Below are 21,571 nucleotides of genomic sequence, written 5' to 3' on the forward strand. Positions count from 1 at the left end.
ACATTTTTATTGTTGCCTGAAGGCTGCTGGACACACAAGGAAGCAGCAGGTGCTTTTAAAACCCAAAGTTATTTCTGCACACATCGCAGCTCCCAGGTCAGCCCAGGTGCGGCTGCACCTGTCGCACAGTCCTAAAGCCGCCCTAAATCTTGGTTACATACAGGGTGCACGTGACAACTGTCTTGCCTCTGAGGTATTTAATATTAGCACTGTTGTCGGGCTGGGGCAGGAATGGTTTCTAAGGTCATGTTTAAAAACAATCACTTTCAATAAGTACTACTCAGCTCAGCGCTATAATAAGCATATTAATGTCAAAGCTCCACGTGTGAAAGAAATACACATTTGTGAATTTTGAAGAGACTTTATCATATGTTACATGATGTCTGGTGCATGATTCACACAGCAAACATTTCCTGCCCTTGTTTTAAAATTGTACAATTAAAAGAGATATGTAGTAGTCCGTTTCATGTGAGGCTTCTGGTTGTCATGGCAACATGTGGGAGGGTCGTTGTGAAGAAGATTCTTTGGAATGTTGGTGTTTGAAGATTCTATGGAATGTTGGTGTTTAAACTGTGAATGGCAGTTGAGGGGGGCTCTGCACATTGGGTGGGCTGACATCTATACATTAATAAATCTATATGAAAGAAACCTTTTCCAGTCACTGGAGTTACTGCCCCCCAAGGGAGCGTTTTATTATTTAAATGCATCTCTGCTTGTGATCCTCGTCACATTATCACTATGCGGGGAATGGGTGGGAGGAAAGGATGAGGGGCTGAAGCTCCCTGCGGCTCTCACACCAGCCTCAGCTCCGCTCTCAGGAGATAGAAGTACGGGAAGAGCCTCTGTGTGAAGGGGGCCGGCGGGAAGGAGAAGAGAAGCTCCATGGAGACAGCATTGTACAGGGACAGCCGCCCCCCTCGTAGTCCAGATACACCCCCAGCTTCAGGGGCTTCTCACGAGGGGCCAGAGGGGTCTCAGGGGAGGTGAGAGCCGTGTACTGACCCTTCGACCACTGCAGAGCCCAGACTCCCCCCTCAGGTAACCATGTGAAGCCTCCCTTCCTGTCCACAGACTCTGCTGCGACCCCCACATGCCACCCTCACCCCTCCTGCAGCAGCTGCACCTCCCAGTAATGTCTGCCGGAGGTGAACCCCTCGCTCCCCAGCACACAAGTCAAGTACAAGGTGAATCTCTTGGGGGTGTCCGGCAGGGTCTGTGCTGTGCCCGTCCATCTCACTCGTCTCCCTCACTCAGACAGGAGGAGCAGAGGATGAGCCGTGTCAGGATCCAGAGTCACCATCACTGCAGGGAAGAGATTCACAATTAGAGATTTAATTACACAAATAAAGGCTGCAATTACTGCTTCTGTTTTACATATGATTAATTTACCCCACATCTGGAAGGTGTGCTAGAGAGCACAGCACTAGACTGATCACTACACTAAAGCACACATTCATCTACAGCACACACTGCACCGACCAGCACACTGCACTACATAGACAAGGTATTCTACTACACAACACACTGCACCTCGCAGCTCATACTACATCACACTAACACACAGTAACAGATACAAGAAGAGTACTTTACTAGTCAGTACTCTATATTACATGGTACAGAGGAAGAGAGCTACTAGAAGGTATACAGTACTAGTCAGTAAAGTGCATTAGATCGCACTTAGTAACAGAGGTACTCAAAATGATACTGTACTAGTCAGTACACTGCATTGGATGGTACAGTGTGACAAAGCTACTCCAAGGCATACAGTACTAGTCAGTATACTACATTAGATGGTACAGAGGAACAAAGCTACTAGAAGGTATATAGTACTAGTCAGCAGTGGCAGTTTCTCCATGGGGGCATAAGGGTGTTGCCCCCCTGTATGTGTTGCTAGATTAAAAATGTTATGCTAACAACAATTATAAATGTTTATATTCCTGGCCGTGTCACACTGTTTTTATTTCGGCCACAGCCGGGTGCAATGCCCATTGCAGGCAGATACCTAGTCGTCCAATCATGTGAGTGGGGGGGGGGGGGCATCTTATAAACCGTACCAGAGGGAGTCAGACTGGCTGGGCCTGAAGTTTAAGTGCGCATGTCGGGTTGCAAGGGTGTTTTCCTAAGACCAACCCGACATGTGCACGTGAGTCCTCTCCACCAGCACAACTTTAGTGAGTCAGGGATCACAGCCGCAGCCTCCACCGGTTATCAAGGGAGCGCTGACTTTGGCTGCTCCAGCCAATCCTGGAACTGCTCTGTGAATGGATTGACTCAAGAGAGGCGAGGAGTAGTCCTGGTCTTGGAGGCAGCAGGTTTGGCTTTACAGAAGAACATGGGCAATCACAGTATGGATTTTTTATAAAGCCATTCAGTGATTAGTCATTTTCTATCCCATGCTGCCTTTCCTTCAGTTGCTACGGTTCCCGCCTCATAGTGCCCAGGGACAGAGTGGAAAAACAAGGGTTAAGCGCCGCCTGACCGAGAGTAACTTAGAGCTCTCCACATCATCTGGTCCTGGTCCCAAGTAAAAGACCCAAGAAGTGACATAGTAAGGCCTTCCTGTTACGTTTTTAGGGTGAACATTATCTGTGCTCAGTGTGCTGGAGTTACAGTTATGTAGAACTGAACACGGAGTCCCGACGTCAGCTCAACCTCCTGTGATTCTGGGCCAATCACTTAACCTCCCCATGCCTAAAACAATTTACGTGACCATGTGTACTTCTAACTGGTGTTCATGCAAAGCGCAGCAATGCCAATGAGATTGATGTCCAATCTCAAGTTAACCTGTCTGGCAGTGGCAGTGCACTTAGAAATCCCTTTATATGTATTTAACTGAGCTTCTGTAGCAGCTCGTTCGCAACCTCCCATCCACAACTTTTACACCCACCAACTTCAAATGGCACCAGCCGCCACTGCCAGTCAGTACAGTGCATTAGATGGCGCAGAGTGACAGGGCTACTCCAAGGTATACAGGATTACTTAGTAAACTGTGTTATATGACACACAGTCATAGAGCTACTCCAAAGGTATACAGTAGTAGTCAGTACACTGTATTGGACGGTGCAGAGTAGGAGAGCTACTAGAAGCAATACAGTACTACTCTGTGCGCTGCATTAGATGGTAAGGAGTAAGAGAGCTACTAGAAGGCATACAGTACTAGTCTGTGCACTACATTAGATGGTACTGAGTGACAGAGCTACTGGAAGGTATACTGTACTAGTCAATAACCGCATTAGATGGCACAGAGTGATAGAGCCCCTGGAAGGGAAACTGTACTAATCAGTGTGAGAAGTTAGCCTGGCATATGATGTCCACTATTCTAGTGGGCACCTTGCACCAGTCAAAACGACCCTTATGATGGTGGTTGTAAAGTCAACCTTATAGATCAGCTATCCTAGTGGTAGCATGGACCAGCAGTCTTAGGCTAAAACTTCAGAGAGCATGTGAAGCAAGCTGTTTAACCAATAATAATCCCCTGATTACCAAATGAAAGGACACCACACAAGGTATATATCAAATATAGATGTATTTATTACTAACACAACCCCTCTGCACTCTTTAAAGTTACAAGTTACTCATTAAGCATACTATAAGTTGCACAAATACAATTCTGCCATAGGGGCCTCACGGACCATATACTAAGTAAGTGGGATAAGAACCACATCAGGAATAGTGAATAGGCCTAGGGCCTAGGGAATCGCTGGGGCTACACTACAGAACCCAAGGTTAAATGTATGTGTAAATGTATAGGCATTTATATAGCGCACTACTTACCCGGAGGGTCCCAAGGCGCTTCGACCGCTGCGAAACCCTTCCTGGCTTCCCTGAGAGATGGTCCCTTAATGGGTATCTCCAGGGTGAGACCAGGCATCCCCGGCGGTCTGGTGGGGCCGTTAGTGAAGATGAGGCAAGCTAATGGCCAGAGTTGCCGAGTGTGATCGCTGATCAGAGTGGGCACCGAGGCGAGAGAATTATCGAGTCCGCTGACCCTGGTCCAGAAACCTGCCGCGCCGGGAATCGAACCCTGGTCCCGGGCCGTCCTCTGCTCTCGGGTCTGCCGCCTCTAACCGGTGAGCCACACTACTTCACTTCACAAGGTTAGGAAGTAGGAGACCCACGGGGGACGCGTGCAGTGTGGGAACACAGTCGCGAGTTACCATATAGTTATAATGGGAATGTAAAAGTTACGAAGTAGTAGATTAAGGACACTTCCGGATGCACTATGGTACAACCCTTTTAAACTAGGACACTTCGAGAGTCAACACACACGGGAGCCCCGGAGTACTCGAGTTACCTCACCCAGGGAAGCCGGGTGCATAGGTGTCTTTTCGTGTCGGGTTTCGTCCCTGTTTCCTATGGAGAGCTGCAAAGAATTGCTGCAGGCGACCAGGAGAAAAGTGTCCGGGTGGATCCAAGGGTGGATGGAGGATGAGAAGAACCTGAAAGCAGAGGGGACAGAGTCTGGGTCACTAGTCAGCGACCAGGAAGGAACCAGGCCATGTCGCGAAGATCTCAGGTGAAGAGGTGAAGCTTTTCTCTGCAGCCACGAGGACCAGGAGGTGTCGACAATGACCAGGAGCTGGATTCGAGCTGGCCCACGAAGGATCTAGTTGACTGCGGTGTCGGTATCCGGATTGGACCCAACAAGCCTTGGCAAACGCAATCCACGCAGGAAGGGAAGATTGGCTTCAGTTCAGATCAGCAAGGTCTGGGGAGCTTTTCCAAGTCTGGAGCAACCAGGCAAGGGGTGTAGTTTTAAAAGAAAATCTAACTATCCAATGGGCTAGCAACCGGGAAGACGCGTCGAGCTGAAATGCAAGAGCAGGCACCAAGCAGCACTCGTGGATTGTGAAGGGTTGAGCTTCGGTGCAGGTGGCGCTCGGGTCTGGGGCTTCTCAAACCCCAATGCACAACTTCGAGGGTGCCTCTGTCATTGCACTGTTAGCAAAGTACAGGTAGTCCACGGGTATCCAGTCTCACGTCTCTTGTGTCCGCCACAGGTCTCAGCTTTGCAGTGGATGTGGATCTGAGTTGGAGAAGTCTGGAAGTCCAGTTCCTGAGTCGCTGAGTCTTCGGGTTCTGGCAGGAGCGTCGACAAAGCAAACCAGCAGGTTACTGGTGGTGCCTGTTTGCACAGGGTGGTCACTCCTTGACCACAAGGGAGATGTCTTCAGTTTTCTAGTCGGTATAGAACGTGGAAGGTCCAAGAGTTTCGTTTCAGAGTTTCATTCCAGGATAATCTAATGTCTCTAGACACAGCTCCTATCTTTATACTAAACTAAGGGGCTGGATTACCTGCTAGGTCCTTCCTATGGGTGGACCCTGGGAAGGGGGTGGTTACACCCCTTTCCCTTTGTCCAGTTTCGCGCCAGAGCGGGGCTGGAGTGACACAGCAACTGGTTTGAACCGGGCTATGCATGGAGCACCTTGTGTGCCCCAGGCAGTGTCCGGAAAGGCATCTTTCCATTCAACCCACCCTGCCCCAATGCACAACAGGCTGTCTGGGAAACCTATTGTCCAGGCCTCCCTTGCCGGAGTTCCGTCCAGCTGCAGGAAGTCAGACTCGTGTCTGTGGCAGCAGCATCCATTTTGTGATGCTGAGGCTCTGTTTAACTTTAACCGGGTAAAGCAGTAACTACATGTCTTCTCCCTCTAGAAGGGTGGAATGCTACCCCCGCCGCCAGAACTGGTGGGGGGTAGTATTCCAAAGTGTTTGACACCGTACACAACATCTATCTATATCTATACTACTATTATAAAGAGAGAACTGGGAACCTTTGAGGCGGGTAAACTCCAGAACTACACCACCAATCACGACACCCAATACAGCGTTGGAAAGGGGAGTTCCAGGAGATGGTCATAGGCTATACATCTGGACACCATATACATTACAAAGTGCAAACAGCATTAGGGGTAAAGTAGTTCCCTGTGGGCGTTGTTCTGCTGGGGCGTGTCAAAGTAAACTTGTGGGCGGAAACAACTCATGGGCTGCAGCTACAAGCACACACAAAAGCACTACGACTTCAGGCACAAACATTGCAAAATCACTCACATTAAGCACTCAGCGGTTTATCTATACAAAAAAAGGCATGTCACTTACATAGACAGTGACTTAAGTCGACGATAAATTCATCCGACTTCAGGCACAAAGATTGCATAAGCACTCGGCGGTTTATCAATACAAAGAAAGGCACGCCACTTCATGGACAGTGACTTAAGTCGAGGATACATTCATGCCGCGTTATTAAAGAGCCCCTGAATGCCATAAACAAAGGGGCGCGGCAAATAGTACAAGAGGCGCGGCACACGCACGCTGTCATAAGGGGCGAGTAAACTCAAAGAGGGCTGCAACTTAAAAGCACTCCGCCTTCACGCACAAAGAGCACTCGGCGTTTTCAGGGCACGTCAAATACAATAAATGCCATGCCACTTACATGCGCTGTCAATTCGCTCGCCTTTACATTCATTATCACAGGGCCCATAATTGACATAATGAAAGGGGCGCGGCAACAACTAAAACAGGCGCGGAACCATTGGTCACACGTAAGGGGCGGGGAACACCTCTTCCCTACGCGTTCCTTGTCAGTGGGGAGAATGTAAAAAAAGGGGTGCGGCTTACAAAATAAACCAATCGCGCTACATTGCACACATTTCACACAGTACTTGCAACAAAAAATATGCAAAACCTTCTCCGATTTGTCTAACGAGCACCTTCGTAATAGGGGGCTAGCAGAGGGAAACGAGACACACAACCTTCGAACGCTAGGAAAACACTTGCATTGCATTTATTTCGCGCTGTGCCACTCTCTAATCGCATTGTCATTCATTAGACTTACTTACTGAGTGCACGCATTACTTACCAATTACAAAGAAAGCCTTACTCGCAGGGCCACTGTCTTCTCTCATTCTCATTGACAACACTTCGCCAAAAACACGAACAATAATGACTACGGCCATTAGTTCATAAATACAACAACACACTTTATCTATCAGCCACTCTACTTGCGTTTGCATTACCAGCACTTCAAGAACAACACGATAATTAATGAGTGCCGGCATTAATTCACGATTACAAACAAAGCCTTGCTCGCAGTGCCACTCTCTAAAATTGCTTGGCAATGCAAAACGGAGGCTCAAACATTACTTTGCTTCAACATTACAAAGAAAGGCTTGCTCACAGTGCCACTGTCTACAATTGCTGCGCAAGATAAAATGACTTTCAGCCTTTGAAATACATAAAACATTCACACGGGGCTGCCAGAAGAAAAGACATCACGCATTCTTTAACTCTATTTATACTTTGACTCAGACAGTGCTGAATGCCAATTCACGCCGCTTTCAGCTATCGCACTCTTTTATCAACACAATCTTGAACTTTCATCTACAGTATTGCCCTTTTAAAGTACCAGACAACACTAAAACAATACCTGCCATAACTCAAACAGAGTTTGACACTGTTTACTACTTCCCAAATAGGGGGTGACCTCTAACCAAATAGCCATTTCAGTAAGGCTAATTTACCTTTCACAGTCAGGGCTGCTGTATACTAATTAACAAAGCTTTGTCTAGCACACACTTCTCTTGCCTTTCTCCACTCAAATATTCACACATTTAAGGACCTTTAAGTCGGCTGTGCAAATAAACTGTATACTAATTAAGAAAACTTTGCCTATCACACACTTCTCTTGCCTTTATTCACTCAAATATTCACACATTTAAGGACCATGAACTCGGCTGTGCAAAAAAAATATCTACATGGTAGCAGAACAACTAGGGGAGTAATAAAGGGGCACGAGTTTAAAACAAAAAATTTGGGGGGAAAGGAGACCCTTTCACAATACTGTACTGCGAACAGACACAGTAATACCTTTCACACATTCAAATCTTTCATTACAATTGCAAAACATTTACCAAAACATACATCACCAATTCAGAAACACGGGACAGCATAAACATTAAAGGACATAAACAGCACTGCAATTAAACATTAAACTTAGCTGCACTATCATTACACTTTTCTTTGCTTTCACAATCTATATCTATATCTATACTACTATTATAAAGGAAGAACTTTGAGGCTTTGAGGCGGGTAAACTCGGGAACCACAGCGCCAATCCACACATCCGATACATCTTTGTAATCCTCAGGGTGTGCAGATGGACATAGGCTATATAAATTAAAAATAAATACGTTATTAAAAAAAAAAAGTTAAAAAAAAGTAGTCCCTTCAAAGTAGCGCCGGCCGCGACGTGCGTGCTGACATCAGGAGCGGCGTACACGCGAGGAGCGGCGTACAGGAGTAGTGGAGAACAGCACGGGGAGGAGCGGCGGAGATCAGCGCGGGGAGGAGCAGTGACGAGGAGCGGCGGAGATCAGGGGAGCAGCACACATGACCGGCGGACAGTCGGTGAGGATCAGCGGGCAGACAGTGAGGAGCGGCGGCGGGGAGGAGCAGTCAGCGGCGGATGAGGTAGGGCGCCAAGTTACCAGTCAGCAAAGCAAACGTGAGGGAGGAGCGCGGCGGGGAGGAGCGGTGAGCGAGCCACAGGTACCGGAGGAAAAACAAATGTGTGCAGGAAAAAGTAACGTGGGCAGGTTAACAGGAGGAAAAAGAAAAATGTGCAGGTGACAAAATCGAACAAAGTGGAGCGGGGAGCAAACGGGCCATTACAGGACGAAAAAGTGAAACGGGGCATTACAGGGAGGAAAAAGTGACGTGGGCAGGTTAACAGGAGGAAAAATAAACGTGTGCAGGTGACAAAAGTGTACAAAGTGGAGCAGGGAGCAAACGGGCCATTACAGGACGAAAAAGTGAAACGGGGCATTACAGAGAGGAAAAAGTGACGTGGGCAGTGACATGGGCAGGTTAACAGGAGTAAAAAGGAAAGGTGTGCAGGTGACAAAAGCGTACAAAATGGAGCGGGTAGCAAACGGGGCATTACAGGACGAAAAAGTGACGTGGCCAGTGACGTGGGCAGGTACCAAACGGGGTATTAAAGCAGGAAAAAGTGACGTGAGCAGTGACATGGGCAGGTTACACAACATCAGGGCCGGCAGGGGCCCTGAGCCACGATTGCTCCCGGACAACGTCGGGACGGGCTGCTAGTACTAATATAATAAAGAGAGAGCCCAAACCTTTGAGGCGGGTAATCTCAGGAACCACAGCACCAATCACAACACCCAATACAGCGTTGGAAAGGGCAGTTGCAGCAGAAGGACATAGGCTATGCAGACGCCCATCATATACATTTAAAAGGTAAAAGAACTGTGCCAGCAAAGTAGTCCCTTGTGGGCGTGTCTGAGTTGTGCTGTGGGCGTGTGCTGGGGGCGTGACAAAGGCTTGGGGCGTGTAGTACATTGCACCCTTCATGCCATGTCTCATATTGTGTGCTGTGGGCGTGTGCTGGGGGCGTGGGCGTGTGTGGGGCGCGGGATTACGGGAAAAAAAGCAAGCGTTGTGCCCAATATTTCATTGTTTTTTCTTCCCAGGTTCTGTACATTCCAGCTCCGGGTGTCCACCCTGCTCCCTTTAAATACCCCTGCACCCCATAATCATAACACACCCTTACTCCTTAAAATACCCCAGCACCCTTAAACACTAACCCATCTTAACCCTATAAATATACCCTGTACCCCAAAACCCAAACCTTGCCCTAAACCCTTAAAATACCCCTGTACCCCAAAACTCAAACCTAGCCCTGAACCCTATAAATACCCCTGTACCTCAAAACACAAACCTACCCCTGAACCCTAAAAATACCCCTGTACCCCAAAACCCACACCTAACCCTGACCCCTAAAAATACCACTGTACCCCAAAACACTAAAATACCCCTGTACCCCAAAACCCAAACCTAGCCCTGAACCATAAAAATACCCTGTACCCCAAAACCCTAACCTACCCCTGATCCCTAAAATACCCCTGTACCCCAAAACCCAAACCTAGCCCTGAACCCTTAAAATACCCCTGTACCCCAAAATCCTAAAATACCCCTGTACCCCAAAACCCAAACCTAGCCATGAACCCCTAAAATACCCCTGTACCCCAAAACCCAGACCTACCCCATAACCCTAAAATACCCCTGTACCCCAAAACCCAAACCTAGCCCTGAACCCTAAAAATTCTCAGGTACCCCAAAACCCAAACCTACCCCTGAATCCTAAAAATACCCCTATACCCCAAAACCCAAGCCTAGCCCTGAACCCTAAAAATATCCCTGTACCCCAAAACCCATACCTATCCCTAAACCCTAAAACTACCCCTGTACCCCATAACCCAAAACTATATCTGAACCCTTAAAATACCCAAACACCCCAAAACATACACCTCAGTACCCCAAAACATATACCCCTATACCCATGCTTACCTTATCCAAACGTTAAAAAAAACATGCTTTTACCATTCATGCATTTACAACGAATTTCGTTGTAAATGTATGCGTGGTAAAAGCATATAAAATGTAATGCCATGCGTTATAATGGCATTGCGGAGTCATGGTACTTTCCTAATGAAAGTATGCGGAGTGATGGTATGCGGAAAGAAAGTTGCGGAATAATGGGTGTTTACCCTCCCCGGTAAGTACATTGGTGGCACGGCGGCCCACATCTCCAGCAACATACTCATATTTTTTCACCACCGATTTGAAAAATGCACAGGTCTCTCTCATTGATGGCCAGCACCGACATACACTTTTAGACACACCTCCCGCCACAAGTTCTAGAATTGCGAACTTTAGAGCTGGGGAGCTACGTTTGAATCTCGGCATCAGCTCAACATCCTGTGATTCCAGGCAAATCGCTTTGTCTCCCCGTGCCTACCACAAATGAATGTGTTCTTCTGTAATGTAAATTGTGCTCATGCCATGTTGTCAAGTTCGCGCTATATAATATTGCAAGGAAAAATAAAGTAGAGAAACTCGAGTTCACACACTACTGAACGCGCACTCTTAAGTGCATCAGCAGTGCACTGTGAATCGGAGCGTTTCACAGGCCTGTCACAGATAAGAAATGCTATCAAAACGAAATCCTACAAAACAATATACTACTGGCCGGCAGCAATTCATACCCGGACAACGTCGGTACGGGCTGCTAGTATATTATATAGTACTGACTAGTACAGTACACCTTGGAGTAGCTCTGTCACTCTGTGCCATCTAATTTAATATACCGACTACAACAGTTTACCTTCGAATAGTTCTGTCACTATAACATTTTTAAGCAGTGTACTGACTAGTACACTTTACCTTCCAGTAGCTCTCCTACTCTGTACTATATATTATATAGTATTGACTGGTACAGCTCTGTCACAACTAATGCAGTGTGCTGACATGTACTGTATACCTTGGAGTTGCTCTGTATTAACTAATCTGGTGTACTGATTGTAGGAGAGTAGGGTCTGCTTCCTATGGTCTCCCCCACTTTTTTGCTGTGATTCTTTGGTTTTTCGACTTTAGTGTGGATGGGGGCCTGCTAATCAGACCCACAGCCCAGCTGTTCTCTCTCTAAATTGATACCATGTACTTTAGGTACATACCTGATTGGGTATTGGGTCACCTTTGTGAACCCCTGTATAGTGTACCACAGGTACCCAGGGCATAGGTGTATCCAAGGCCTACCAGGGGCTGCAGCATGTATTATGCCACCCCTGGCTGGCCATCCAAACTGACACCACAGGCTGATCACTCAGCTTGGGTAAGGTGGTGTAATCACCCATTACTTAGATATAGTATACCTATATCTACCCTTCTATATCGACACATATATACCTATAAGTCACTCCTATGGCAGGCCTTGACAATCCTGAAGGGAGAGTGCTTGGATTTATGTGAGAGGGTGCTCTAGCATGAGCTGAGCACTTCTGCAGCTTTCGGAACCATGTCCTTATAGCTGTTCTATGATATAGCCATACCATATACTCGTAAGTGCATTATAATCCTCGTGGTTAATGCTAACTTTGGTTTGGCTTTATCAAAACACTAGCAGCCCGTCCCGACGTTGTCTGGGTATGAATTGCTGCCGACCAGTAGTATATTGTTTTGTAGGATTACATTTTGATCGCATTTCTTATCTGTGACAGACCTGTGAAACGCTTCGATTCACAGTGCACTGCTTATGCACTTAAGAGTGCGCGTTCAATAGTGTGTGAACTCGAGTTTCCATACTTTATTTTTCCTTGCAATATTATATAGCGCAAACTCGACAACATGGCATGAGCACAATTTACATTACAGAAGAACACATTCATTTGTGGTAGGCACGGGGAGACAAAGCGATTTGCCTGGAATCACAGGATGTTGAGCTGATGCCGAGATTCAAACGTAGCTCCCCAGCTCTAAAGTTCGCAATTCTAGAACTTGTGGCGGGAGGTGTGTCTAAAAGTGTATGTCGGTGCTGGCCATCAATGAGAGAGACCTGTGCATTTTTCAAATCGGTGGTGAAAAAATATGAGTATGTTGCTGGAGATGTGGGCCGCCGTGCCACCAATGTACTTACCAGGGGAGGGTAAACACCCATTATTCCGCAACTTTCTTTCCGCATACCAGCACTCCGCCTACTTTACATTACGAAAGTACCATGACTCCGCAATGCCATTATAACGCATGGCATTACATTTTATATGCTTTTACCACACAGGGGTAGTTTTAGGATTTAGGGATAGGTATGGGTTTTGGTGTACAGGGATATTTTTAGGGTTCAGGGCTAGGTTTGGGTTTTGGGGTACAGGTGTATTTTAAGGGTTCAGGGCTAGGTTTGGGTTTTGGGGTACAGGTATATTTTTAGGGTTCAGGGCTAGGTTTGGGTTTCTGGGTATAGGGGTATTTTTAGGGTTCAGGGGTAGGTTAGGGTTTTGGGGTACAGGGGTATTTTTAGGGTTCAGTGCTAGGTTTGGGTTTTGGGGTACATGGATCTTTTTAGGGTTCAGGGCTAGGTTTGGGTTTTGGGGTACAGGGGTAGGTTCAAAGGTTCAAAATAAGCTTTATTCGATATTCAGAAAAATATCATATAAGCATACATTATTATACAGAGTTTAAAAAGCATTTATATAAAAAATGAACGAAAATATTTCATTTTAAAAAGACATACAAAAATCAGGGGAAAGTTAAAAATCTACGATTAAAAAAGAAAGATTAAAACAAACAGGAATGATTACTATCTCCAATTTCAATCTAAGGTTTTCCTGAATTTTATCACTAATTTTAAGAACTGTTCCATTTTGGTTATCACCTCCTTATCTTCAAGTTCCTGTAGACGCTCAAAAGCAGTTTTACATGTCCTGATATTCCATCTCTTAAGTAGGGGTAATAGTAGGGCTTTTCTCAATCTCCCGTAATACTTGCAAAAAAGGATGGTGTGAATGTTAGATTGTTGTGATATAGTATCACAGGGACAGGGACAGGGAATCCGCGACCAATCATTGCACAGGGGTATTTTAGGGTTATGGGGTAGGTTTGAGTTTTGGGGTACAGGGTATTTTTATGGTTCAGGGCTAGGTTTGGGTTTTGGGGTACAGGGGTATTTTTAGGGTTATGCGGTAGGTTTGTGTTTTGGGGTACAGGGGTATTTTAAGGGTTCAGGGCTAGGTTTGGGTTTTGGGGAACAGGGGTATTTTAGGGTTTTAGGGTACAGGGGTATTTTAAGGGTTCAGGGCTAGGTTTGGGTTTTGGGGTACAGGGGTATTTTAGGGTTCAGGGGTAGGTTTGGGTTTTGGGGTACAGGGTATTTTTATGGTTCAGGGCTAGGTTTGGGTTTTGGGGTACAGGGGTATTTTTAGGGTTCAGGGGTAGGTTTGGGTTTTGGGGTACAGGGGTATTTTAAGGAGTCAGGGCTAGGTTTGGGGTACAGGGGTATTTTAGGGTTCAGGGGTAGGTGTGGGTTTTGGGGTACAGGGGTTCTTTTAGGGTTTAGGGCAAGGTTTGGGTTTTGGGGTACAGGGTATATTTATAGGGTTAAGATGGGTTAGTGTTTAAGGGTGTTTGGGTATTTTAAGGAGTAAGGGTGGGTTATGATTATGGGGTGCAGGGGTATTTAAAGGGAGCAGGGTGGACACCCGGAGCTGGAATGTACAGAACCTGGGAAGAAAAAACAATGAAATATTGGGCACAACGCTCGCTTTCTTTTTTTTCCCCGTAATCCCGCACCCCGCACACGCCCACGCCCCAACACACGCCTACAGCACTCGATATGAGACATGGCATGAAGGGTGGAACGTACCACACGCCCCCAGTGTTTGTCACGCCCCCCAGCACACGCCCACAGCACAACACAGACACGCCCACAAGGGACTACTTTGCTGGCACGGTTCTTTTACCTTTTAAATGTAGATGGTGGGCGTCTGCATAGCCTATGTCCTTCTGCTGCAACTGCCCTTTCCATCGCTGTATTGGGTGTTGTGATTAGTGCTGTGGTTCCTGAGATTACCCGCCTCAAAGGTTTGGGCTCTCTCTTTATTATATTAGTATAGAGAGATAGTATAGAGTAGGAGAGTTACTAGAAGGTATACAGTACTAGTCAGTACAGTGCATTAGATGGCGACAATTGACATACCTAATCCAAGTTATTCAGTACTATTCGGTAGACTTCTTTAGATGATACAGAGTGACAGAGCCACTACAAGGTGTACAGTACAAGTTAGTACACTGCATTCAATGGTAAAGAGTGACAGAGCTACTAGAATGTATACTGTAGTAGTTAGTACACTACATTAGATGGTACAGAGGAACAGGGGTACTCCAAGGTATACACTCCTAGTCAGTACACTGCATTGGATAGTACAGTGAGAGAGCTACTCCAAGGTATACATTATTACGCAGTACACTGTGTTGTAAGTCACAGAGCAAAAGAGCTACTCCAAAGGTATGGTGTAGTGTAGTAGAGCTACTAGAAGGCATACAATACTACTCAGTGGACTGTATTACATGGTAATGAGTGACAGAGCTACCGGGAGTGTTACTGGCGATTCGATCACAAGGGAAACGGAAGTGACGCAAGTGATGAGAGGACACACCGCAATCCTAGGAGAGGATCAGAGAGGCTCTCCTCCTGTGAGGCTCCGGCCCTTACTCGGGCCTTTGAGCATTGCTAGAGCTCAGAGCTCGGAGCTTGTACCTGCGTGCGCTGGCATCCCCACGGCTCTGCTCCGAAGAGGAAGTTGGCTGTGCGGTCCCAGCGGTCCCTTGCCAGTGAGGTCTCAGCAGCAAGGCTCCAGCAGCAAGACACTGGCGTGGACGGCAGTGGCGGTAGTGTGGCCCTGCGTGCAACATTTACCACGCTCAGGCTCGCTCCGTTCAGCAGCGGCCACTTTGCAGCTGGGATATTCAGGCTAAGTCAAGGAGTGCGGCTGGTGAACCGGCGAGGACACAGGGGCAACAAGAAGGAAGTGACACTGGAATCTTGGGATTATACTCCAGAGCCCAGGAGGCAGGTGGTTGCAGGCAGTGGCATAACAAAGGAACATTCAGCCCCTGTGGTGCAGGGGAAACCTGGGCTGCAGGGGGCCCCTCAGCACAGTACTCAGGCCAAAAAGCTCCGGATTAACCCCTTCTATGCTTATGACGAGCTCAGCTCATCATGGGGCACAGTGGAGCTGTGCTCATGACGAGCTTAGCTCGTCATAACGGCCGCGGCACTATCACATGCGGCTAATTCCCCGCTTGTGCGGGGGTTCGGTTGCAGTGGGCATGGGGGGACCCAGGGAGAGGCAGGCGCGAGCCGGTCTCTCCCTGGGTTCGTTGTTGCGGGCACGAGCTGGACAGGGCAGGTGTGGGTGATTGGAGGGGAGGTGTTAAAAGGGGTTGGAGGCAGGCGAAAGGAAGTGCGTAGTGGGAGGCAGTGAAGGGAGGTTCGTTTTGCCTACTGCTCTTACCTGTTGCTGTCGGGGATATGGACGAGGCGGCGGAGGTCCGTCGGGCGGTGCAGACCCTCTGTGCAGCGGGACGCGAGGACTTGCTTCGTCCCGGAGTGCCGGCGGAGCCGTGGGTGGGGTTGGCCCGCCCCTCTCGCAAAGCGGCTGAAGGCGTGTCGAGGGCGGCGACTGCCTGTCTTTCACCATGTCCGGAGGAGGAGGAGGACGGCGCTGTGGCTATGCCGGCGGTTTTGCCGGTGACAGCTCCGGGTCCCGCGGCCTTGGCGCCCCCGCTGTTTTTACCGGGCGCCCAACAGCAGGTATGTTTGGCCCTCACTGGGGCTGCTGGCTTGCGAGGGGCGCCCGGTGGGAGGCGGGACGTTCTGTGGGAAGGCCTGTGCAGCGGGAAGGCGGGCCCCCTTCTGGGAAAGCTAAGAAGCCTTCTGTGTGTGCCAGGGCTAAACGGGGGAGGAGCCTCGACTTACAGAGCCTCCCCCAGGCCCCCTTTGCTGCTCCTGTGCAGGGGACTCTCCCTGTCCCCTTGCGGGCTGTGCCTGATGGTGCTCCCCCCTACCTCATGGTTAATGGGCAGTGTTACCTTTTGTCCCCTGCCACCCCTATGTTGGGACATGCCCCTCCTCCTTTGCCCAGTGGTGTGGTACAGGGCTGTTTAGATATTGGGGATCCTTCCTCTGCGCTGTCTGGGTTTTCAGTGTTGGGTGCCCCTTCTGCCAATGAGGTGTTTCTCCCAAGTGGCTTGTCATCTACCCCCCCCCCAGGTTCACAGGGCCCCGGTTCCTGGTTTTGTTGGGTCCCCTCCTGGTTTGCCGCAGTCCCAGGGTGCTGGTGCGTTGGGTATGGGCCCTGGGGGGGGGGCGCACTCGGCATCCAGCCTGGTGCTTTTTCCAGTCTCCCGTGGGGTGCCCAGTGCCTTGCAGGGTGGTTTGGCGTGCAGCTTGGGTGGTGGCCCAGGGTTTGTGCCTGGTTCTGGGTCTTCTGTGGGTGTTCCCCTGGGCTCCGCTGGGGGGGGGGCATTCTCACTGGTTCCTCTCAGTCTGGCTTGAGCGGCTATATTTTTCCTGTTGAGGCTCCAGCTGGGCGGCTGTTGGCTGGTTCGAAGGGCTTGCGGACTGTCCATATGGCTGTTTCCTGTGGTGGGGTCACGGGAGAGTTATCTGGCGCCGATCTCTCTTCTGCAGCTTTGCACACAGTGCGCTCTAATGACATTGATTGGTAGTATTACGATGGGGGAGTTGGTGATGGGGCTCTGCCAAGTGGCAGTGCACAAGATTCATTTTCTGGTGATGTGCTACAGTTGGACGTGCAGGAGGATGATTTGGAAGAAGGGGAATTAAGGGAGAAGGATGTTGGGCTTTTGGCAGCACGGGCCCATCAGGGTGGGGTGGGGCAATTCCCTGTTTCTCGTATCTTGCAGGAGTCATGTGCGGACCACGCAGCGGTACGTGAGGCAGCGGGAAGTCGACCACCTCAAGGGGACCGTGTGGCTTTTCATCAGAAGTTGGCCCAATTGCCAAGAGGTAAGGACGGTTGGTGGTCTGTTTGGAAACCAGGGGAGAGTCTCCCGGCTAAGCGTACCAGATCGATTGGTACGGGTGATGGGGTTATTGAGGTGCGAGTCGCTCTGGCACCGCGGCTTGAGCGGCCGGCGGGTTTGAATGTTCAAATTGCAGGGGAAGTTTCCGCCAGTGGGCCTGTACGGTTAGGGGACTCGGTGACTTCTACGAAACCAGTTGCGGAGGATAGTATCCTTCCCAAGAGATTGCCTTATTCTGGAGTGGGGATGCCTTTAGGGTCTCAACTGTCTGAAAAAACTAAATCTCGAATCTGGAGTGGCGAATTTGTTGATGTGTTTAGGCTCCTCCATCGAGATGTGCAAGCTAAGGAAGGGTCTAAGGAGGAGGAATTGGAGTTGGCTCGGCGGCCTCGAGTCCCGAAGTCTATTGAGAACTGGACGTCAGCTTTCTTGATTTATGCTAGTGTTTATTGCCAGCGTCATCCGAGTAAGGCGGTTGAAATGTTCAAATATGCTGATGTCATCCGTAAGGCCTATAGTTATTTTGGAGGTTTTGCCTGGCTGTCTTACGACGAGGAGTTCCGGGCTCGGATGCGTGCGTTCCCTGAGCGTTCCTGGGGTGAGGTGGATGCGGAGTTGTGGCTCCAGTGGATGGCGTCTGCTCACCCGCCTGCTACGACCCACACGGCTAGCGGCCTGCCGGTGCAGTATCGGCCCTTTCAATTTTGCCCCGCTCATTCTGGGGCGGGGATTTGGGGCAGAGGGCAGTCCTCCACTTCTGGGGCGTGCTGGCACTTTAACAGGGGTTCTTGTAACAGGCCGGCATGCAGATACAAACATGAGAGTGCACAGTGCGGGGGACGACATGCCCTCACCCAATGTTTCCCAGGACAGCGTTTTGGAGACCAAGGGAGGGGTCCACGGGGCAGGGGGCAATCTTCGCACTTTGTATCTAAGGGCTCCTACTCCTATTAGGCTTGAGGTACTTGACTTGTGGTTGGTGGACTATCCTGATTTCGAGGCTGCCAAGATTTTATCCTGGGGTTTCAGAGTCGGTTTCCGGATTGGGTACCAGGGTCCTCGGTTAGGCAGGTGGTCTGATAACCTAAAGTCCGCAAAAGAGTGCCCCCAGGTTGTACAGAGGAAGTTGGATGCAGAGATTGCGGCGGGCAGGATTGCTGGTCCTTTTCTTCGCTGCCCTATCCCTGATTTGATAGTCTCTCCTCTGGGAGTTGTCCCCAAAAAGGCGGCTGGGGAATTTCGGCTCATACACCATCTGTCTTGGCCGGAGGGTTCCTCTATCAACGATTTCATTGACCCGGCAGATTCTAGTGTGACCTATGCTTCTGTAGATGACGCCTTGCGGCTGGTTCGCACAGCGGGTCCTGGTGCCTTGCTGGAAAAGAGTAACATTCAATCGGCCTTTCGGCTTCTGCCCATTCATCCCTGGGATTTTGGTCTCTTGGGCATGCATTTTGGGGGATGTTTCTATGTGGATAAGGTTTTGCCTATGGGCGGCTCTGTGTCCTGTGCCCTATTCGAAACCTTCAGTACATTTCTGCAGTGGCGCTTCACTTTCATCAGTGGCCACGCCTTGGTTTGTCATTATCTGGATGACTTCCTTTTCATTGGTGAGGGTCAGTTTGGGCAGTGTCAGTTGGCATTAGAGATCTTCCAAGCTATGTCCACGGAGCTGGGTGTCCCTTTGGTGCCGGATAAGACTGAGGGACTGTGTACATCTTTGACCTTTTTGGGGATTGAGATCGATACCCAGGCTATGATGGCGCGCTTGCCTGCTGACAAGGTGCGGGAGATATCTGATTTCATCAGGTTGGTGTTGGGCGAACGCAAATTGGAACTTCGGAAGGTTCAGAAGCTTTTGGGGTACTTGAATTTTGCGTGTCGAGTGGTTTGGGCGGGTAGGACGTTTTGTAGACGTCTGGGCCTGTCTTTGTCTGGCGCCAGCCTTCCTCATCATCGGGTGCGCATTACCACAGCTGTCCGAGTCGATTTGAGTATCTGGCTGAGTTTCCTCCAGGATTTTAAGGGCGTGTCCTTGTTTTTTGCAGACGAGGACATCGTCTGGCAGGTGCAGCTTTTCACGGATGCATCTGGAGCTAACGGCTTCGGCATCTTTTGGGAAGGGCGTTGGTGCGCGGCTGGCTGGCCTGTGCATTGGCGGGAGCAAGGTCGCAGCATAGCTTTTTTAGAATTGTTCCCTTTGCTGGCAGCTCTTTACATCTGGGGGGATGAGTTCCAGAATCGTTCTGTGTTGATCCACGTGGACAATATGGCAGTGGTTGACCTCGTTAACAAACAGAGGGCCCGGGATTTGCGTGTGTTGAAGCTGTTGCGTGCTTTCATGTTGCGGTGTTTACAGCTGAATATTGTCTTTAAAGCTAGACCTGTTCCAGGAGCCACTAATTGTATCGCTGATGCTTTATCTCGATTTCAGTGGTTGGAATTCCGCAGACTGGCTCCTGGGGCGGATCTAGAACCGACTGCGATCCCACAGTACGTATGGGCCTTGGGGGATTGAGGGTCCAACAGTTGGTTGAGAATTCAGTGGCTGCCTCCACCCGTCGGAGTTATTGGAAGGCTTGGCAGGAATTTTTGCAGTTTGGTGAGGAGTTGGTAGGTCTGGCACAGGCTGTTTTGTCTGATGAACAATTTTTGTTGCATTTTGTTTTGCATTTGGCGGACAAAGGCCTCCCTCACAAGACCATTTCGGGTAAGCTGGCAGGGGTATCCTTTTACGGTCAGCTTTGGTGGGGGAGGGATCCTGTTGGGGGGGTGTTGGTTCGGAAAGTTTTGAAAGGTTTGGGTAGGTTTCAAGCTGGTGCTCTGAAGCTGCGGCAGCCGGTGACTTTTGATTTGCTTCAACTGCTGTTATCCCAATTGGATGTGTGCTGTTATGATGCATTTGAGTGTCAGAAATTTCGTTTGTGTTTTGTGTGGTTATTTTTTGGGGCGTTTCGGGCTTCTGAGCTGCTGGGTTTGCGTGATAGGGTGGGTATGACTAGCAGTGAGGTGGTGGTGGAGCATGACAGGGTCCGCCTGTGGTTGCGCATGTCCAAGACTGATCAGTTGGGGAGGGGTAAGTGGGTCTTTTTGGGGCGGAGCGGTGTGGCTTCTTGCTGCCCTGTAGGGGAATGGGAGGTTTTTCTGACATCCCCTCATTTTGCCCCGGGAGTAATTTCTTGTCATGCTGATGGCAGTCCAATTGTTGTTTCTCAGTTGTTGGCTGTTCTTCGAAAGGTCCTGTTGGGTCTGGGGCGGGATCCTTCTCAATTTGGTACTCATTCCATCCGGATTGGGGCGGTGACGGAGGCCGCCAGGTTGGGGTGGGATTGGTCCCAAATTCAACGCATTGGGCGTTGGCGATCGAGATGTTGTGAGAAGTATGTAAGAAAATAGCTCGCCTTTGTTTTGCCCTAACATTTGTTTTTCTCCTAGGTCCTTGGCATGCGGTGGCTAGAGCAAAAAGGAGGGTGTGGATTCTTGGCCATTCTTTTGTTAAACGGGCTGCTGTAGCTGCTGCACGTCAGCTTTGTGGCAGATCTCTGCGTTTAAGCAGTCTGACACATGAGGTTTCCTGGCATGGTACAGGGGGCATGCGGTGGGGTGGCATCTTTCCCGCCTTGTCTGCTCTGGTTTCGGGGGGTTGGAGGGGCCCGCCTGATTTACTGGTGCTGCACCTGGGAGAAAACGATTTAGTCTCTTTATCCGGTTTGACTTTGCTCAAGTTGATGAAAATGGATCTCGACGTCATCAAGACCGCCTGGGTGAGCACCATGGTGATCTGGACAGAGTTCGTGCCACGCTTACAATGGACTGGGGCGCGGAATTATTCAGCCATGGAGAAAGCACGAAAAAAAGTGAATCGCGCTATGAGACTGTTTTGTAAACATTTATGCATCTACAGTTTGGCTCACCATCATTTGCAGGTTTCTGAGACACATTTATTTTGTGAGGATGGTGTTCACCTGTCCCAATTGGGCCTTTCATTTTATCTTTCAGAATTGCGTGACTTGATAGCTAAGGTACTGAAAGTGCAATTGTGGTGTTCTCCTTCCCCTCATCCTTGTCTTTGAGTGGGGCAGGAAAACTCTAAAGGTTTTCCTGGGTGGCGGTTTTTCTAGTGGGGGTGGGCAGCCTGGAGCGGGTTGGTCCATCCTGAAAGGGCAGTTTATTGGG

At 49.2% G+C, this 21,571-nt stretch overlaps 1 long non-coding RNA gene across 1 annotated transcript in view; it reads right to left on the reverse strand.

The window, feature by feature from the left end:
* Positions 1 to 346: 346 nt before the first annotated feature.
* Positions 347 to 21,571, reverse strand: part of LOC147710166 (uncharacterized) — a 65,021-nt gene continuing 43,796 nt past the window's right edge. The window contains exon 5 of the long non-coding RNA XR_015295852.1: positions 347 to 1,302. This is a non-coding gene — a long non-coding RNA (uncharacterized LOC147710166). The remainder of the gene's footprint in view (positions 1,303 to 21,571) is intronic.

Source organism: Lissotriton vulgaris, chromosome 5 (assembly GCF_964263255.1).
Source record: "Lissotriton vulgaris chromosome 5, aLisVul1.2, whole genome shotgun sequence".
Classification (NCBI taxonomy): domain Eukaryota; kingdom Metazoa; phylum Chordata; class Amphibia; order Caudata; family Salamandridae; genus Lissotriton; species Lissotriton vulgaris.